This window comes from Notamacropus eugenii, chromosome 2 (assembly GCF_028372415.1).
Source record: "Notamacropus eugenii isolate mMacEug1 chromosome 2, mMacEug1.pri_v2, whole genome shotgun sequence".
NCBI classification, from domain to species: domain Eukaryota; kingdom Metazoa; phylum Chordata; class Mammalia; order Diprotodontia; family Macropodidae; genus Notamacropus; species Notamacropus eugenii.
In genome coordinates, this window is record NC_092873.1 from 135,634,672 (window position 1) to 135,640,343 (window position 5,672).

A 5,672-nucleotide genomic window follows, 5' to 3' on the forward strand; every position below is an offset into this window, starting at 1 on the left:
TCTTATCAATGTCTTCTAAGCCACGTGATTTAGAACTGAACAAAAGAATTTTGATGAGATCAAAGTATTTATTATAAGACTACTACCTCCTTATTTCTAGAGGTTTTGCCGCCCCCATGAATAATTAATGAAGTTTATGATTGAATTAGCTATTTTGGCTGCCACATCACTTTAAAAAAAAAATCTCCATTTCAAAAATTTCTTTAAGGACAACTATTCTGCATACATGCCTTTCTTATCTTTTTCTTGTGAAGTTGAATAGTTTTAGTACCCAGAAGAAATAATTTGTGTTTATCCCCATCAAGTTTCATCAATAAATAAATCAATTCAGTCTACTGCTTTAGCCCATTAAGATCTTGAATGCTGGCACTGATCCAAGTAAGTTAGGTGGTGCAATATTTACAGCTCTTTTTCTGGAGTCCCAAAGATCTGAGGTCAAATCTTGCTTCATGAACTTACTAACTATGTGACCCTTTGCATGTCAGTCAACCTCTGTTTCTTCATCTGTCACAGTTGAGTAACAATAACATTTACTTCATAGAGTTATTTTAAAGATCACCTGAGTTGTTATATGTAAAGCCCTTTGCAAACAGTAAAGAATCAATATAAATGTTAACAATTATCATTCTTAATTTTTTCCATTAAGCTTGTTGTCTCTACCAGCTTTTTATTATCCGCCAATTTGTGATCATCAGTTTATTTAAATCATTGATAAAAGTTTTAAATAGCATAAGGGAAAGAACAGGAACCTAGATCATTAACTATACTAGAACTATTTTGCCATTCTGATAGTTAAATAGTAATAATTTTTCTTTGTGTATGGCCGATCAGCCAGTTCTGTAGCCATCTGTAATAGTAATTTAAATGGGAAGATCTTTCTCATTCATTAATAGGCCCAAATAACCAGTTTATATCACATGGAAGTGTAAATCACATGTGTTTGAGTCACATGAAGACTGGGATGAAAGGAATTATTGAAGGTGTACAGCAGGAAGGATGGAACAAGAAGAGGCAGAGCTAGAGCAGAACTGAGAGCAGTTAGAGATAGGAAGGATGCAGGCAAGCAGGCAGCTATCTCACGTGTGTGAGAGAGCTTGTTAGTGATTTTCTTTAAGTGAGCCTGCTTGTGATTTGCTTGAGGGAACTCGTTTGTGTGAAGCCTAGGAGGGGAATGCCTCGGGGGTGATGTTGTCCTCTACATTGATATTGTGTATAGATGTCTTTGTTACTATGATGGATTTGTCTTTCTGGCATTGGGATATGACTTTCTGTGTCTGAATAAATATTTTAGTTCTGTCTTCCGTGTTGCATTTCATAATTCAGAATTGTGCTGGGATATTCATGGCCATTGGAGGCTGTGTGAATATTGCAATGGCACTATGTCATTTGATTGAATTATTGTCTTATTCATCTTTCTCTATTTCCTTCTCAAGAACAATATGTGATACAACAATATGTTGATCAAGCATTGTCCAAAAATCTAAGCAAGCATAGAGTATTTCCCCCTCTACCAAGTTATTAATCCTGTCAAAAAGGAAATGAAGTTAGACTGGCATGACTTGCTATTTATGAAGCCATGCTTGCTCTTTTTAATCACTACTTTATTTTTCAAATTTCTCTGATTTTTTCCCCCAGATTCTCTCCTCCTTTTCTGCCAGAAATTGAAGTTAAACATATTGACCAATAATTTGTATTCTTCTATTATTCTATTGTATCCTTCTTTTTATTGTTTCTCTTGTTTTCTATTATTTTTCAGATATCACTGACAGGGACTAAAGAGTTCCATCTGAAAACTCTTTCATGGACTTAGTTAACCTGTCCAAGAGGCTTGAATTCATTGAGGACAGTTAGGCAAACTTGCACCACCTCCTTATTTTTCTTGGCCATAAGATTCCTTTTAGTCAAGGTTGTTGTTCTGTCATTTTCAGTATTGCAGTGAAATAGTCATATTATTATGAAGTAGCAATCTTCAAAACCACTTGGTATTAGCTAAGAAATAGAGGTGTAGACCAGTGAAATAGGTTAGATACTCAAGACACTGTAGTCAATGAATATAGCAATCTACTCTTTGATAAACCTAAGGACCTCAACTTCTGGGATAAGAACTCACTGTTCCACAAAAACTGCAGAGAAAACTGGATACTGGTGTGTCAGAAACTGGGCATAAAGCAATAGCTGACATTTGGACTAAACAAAGTCCAAATGGATACATAATCTAGGTATAAAGATTGATAGTATAAAGTAATTAGTGGAACAAGCAATAATGTATTTGTCAGATTTATGGAGAATCGAAAAATTGTTCACCTAGTTATGAAATGAGCTTTGTCTTCTCTCTGTTGCAAAGTATTGTCATCTTATCCACCTCAAGCATTGGTCCTGTGCCTTCTTTCATTCTCTTTTTTACTTCAAGTAGCTTCCCTCACCATCTTGACTCATGATGAAATGCAAAATGGAAAATTTGGATTACATTAAAATGAAAATTTTTTGGACAAACAAACTGACTTCAAGCAAGATAAGGAGGAAAGGAGAAAACTGGGAAAAGACTTTTGCAACTAGTGTCTGTGATGAAGGCCCATTTTTAAAATATGCAGAGAACTGAGTCAAATGTTAAAATACATTCTCAATTGATAAATGATTAAAGAATACGAACAGACACTTGTCAGAGGAAGAAATCAATGCTATCTATAGTCATAGAAAAAAATACTCTAAGTCACTAATGATTAGAGAGTTGCAAAACAAAACAATCCTGCGTTACCACATCACACTTATCAGATTGGCTAACATGAAAAAAACAGAGAGATGGGAAGTGTGGGAGAAGATGTGCAAGAGTTGAGACTCTAACTCATTGTTGGTGAAGCTGTGAGCTAATCATTCTGAACAACAATTTGCCCAAAGGGTTGCAAAAATGGACATACCCTTTAACTCAGCAATACCTATTCTAGGATTGTATCCCAAATAGACCATAAAAATGGGAAAGGGTCCCACATGTACAAAAATCTTTACAGCAGCTCTTTCTGTGGTGACCAAGAAATGGAAATCAAGGGGATGCCCATGAATTAGAGCATGGCTGAACAAGTTGTGGTATGTGAATATAATGGAATACTATTATCCTAAAAAAATTATGAACAGGAAGACTTCAGAGAGGCCTAGAAAGACTTATATGAACTGATGCTGAGTGAAAGAGCAGTACCAGGACAACTTTGATTGTTTGCACAGTAACAACCACAGTGTGTGAGAAATTTTTCTGGCAAACTTAGCCTTTCACAGCAATGCAAGTACCTAAAAAATTCCTGGTGAACTCTTGAGGCAAAGTGCCTTCCACATCCAGAGAAAGAACTACGGAATTGGATAGTAAAATGAAACATACTATTGTCTCTTTGGTTTTGGTTTTTCTCATGATTTCTCCCTATAATTTGAATTCTTCCATGCAACATGACTACGGTGAAAAAGTAAGTATGTATGTGTAGAACCCATATAATATTGCATGCAATCTCTTGGAAGGAGGGGGAGGGACGGGGAGAAAAATCTAAGACTTTATGGAAGTGATTGTAAAAAACTGAAAACAAATTATTTAAAATAGTAAAAAAGGGGAAAAAATGAAAACATAAAAAAAAAAAAGAAAGAAACTAATTGGCAATGAATAGAATCCTAGATCTGTATTCAGAATGATCTTATTGCAAAAATGGTCTCAAATCCTTACTAACTGTGTGACCCTTTTCAAATCATGTACCTCCTTTCTCAATTTAAAATAGGACAATGATATAACCTATTTTCCAGTGTTGTGAGGATTAAATGATGTAATAAAGTGTTTTGTGCAGTGCCTGGCACATAGTGGATACATAATAAATTGCATGTTTCTCTTTTTCTATCTTAGATAATAAATTAAAGTGGAAAGTGTTCTAGATTTGGAATCAAAAGACTTTGGTTGAAATCTTGGATTTCTCACTTAATGATTTATTTGACTTTGGGTAAATTATCCTACAGTCTTTAAGGCCTCTAACTTTAATCCTTTATGGAATGTCCATTGTTTGTATTCTCCTTAATATTGAGGGCCTAAACAACTGGGGAAAAATAAAAGTAAAACCCTTCTATAATGGATTGTTAAGGTTTGACAAGACATCACTTTTGGTGTTTGAAAAGTAAATTAATTCACCACCTACCACATGAATCTTTAATTTAGGTCATTAATGCTAATATAATTTGGTATAATATAATTCTGAATTATTATTAATATTGATTATAAATGAACGCTTGGCACATTTCTGCAGCATGATTTTCTCCTGAACAGTCACACGTGAAATTATTTGGTTTTGAGTGAAAATTTGGTTGAAATAACGAGAACCAATCAATTTAATTTGTGTGTGTGTGTGTGTATGTATTTCAAGAACTTAAAAATTTAGAGAAGGGATTTAAACTCGACAAATCAAAGACCTAAACAATTTAACTAGCAGAATTTAAGCTGCTGCTTCTACTTTCTTCTCCACTATGACTAGTTCAACATTTTGCTGTATTCTGAATGGCCAGGAGAGCCTGGGTGTCAATGATTCTGCTTTGGACTCTGCCTACTGCTTTTCCCCTCCATTTTATAAACAATACACCTATTCTTGAAGTATACCTTCCTGTTAGTCTTCCTGTCTAAATCTCTTCATGGCTTGGGAGAAATAAAACATAGATTTCACCAAATGTTGGGTAGAGAACTAGAGATCAGTACTTTTACATTTGAAGAATCTATAATTGTATTATTCTGCAGACTCCCCTGAAAGAGATAATATCTTATCAAAACCTTAAGAACTATTGTGGCTGAATTGAAAAAAAATCATAATTGATCATAACCCTTTGATGATAAGATATCCTGTACTTATGGTCTTTTATAACAAGGAAACAATTTTATAACAAGGAAAACAATTACACATCCATTTTACCAGGCTTTGTATTCTGGCTGGTTTTGCCAGATTATAGGTTCCTCCAGAAAGACTGGAAAAACTTAAATCCACCTCTAGGTATTTGAAGGAGACTTTAGTGGAGGCTGGGATTATTAATTTTAAAATGTAGATTTACAATTTAAGCATTTGTGGTGTCATAGAATTTTCTATATTGGATTATGAAACTGATTAGTTTGAAATATTGCCATTTTATATGTATCTGTTTATTTAATATTTTTTGGGATCAGAATATCTGTTTTATATATCCTCTCTAATGAAATAGACAGAAACACTTTAAACTTTAGTGGAAAACCTTAAAGAGATTATCATACCTCTCCCCTCAAAAAAATGATTGCAGGTAGATAATATAATTTTGAATATTTCAAACTTAAATTGATATCTAGACATTGCCCAACTCATATATGGGATCTCTTATACATGGTAGAATCTGCCAAAGGAGCAAACTATGTTAAAACCACACAGTTTTCAGTTTCAAAATACTTGTTAAGTTATTGATGCACCAAAACAAAAACACTTTAAATAAAATAGCAAACATTTATATAGAACATTAAGATGTAAAGAGCTCTTTGTATTCAATTTTCTTTTTGATTTACAGACTAATTCTATCCTATAGATCAGAAAGGAAACTGAGACTGAGAAAGCTGAAACAAATTGTGCAGGGTAACATAGTTATAAAATTCAGAAATAGGATTGACACTTAAGTCATCCTGACCCTCTATACATTATGCC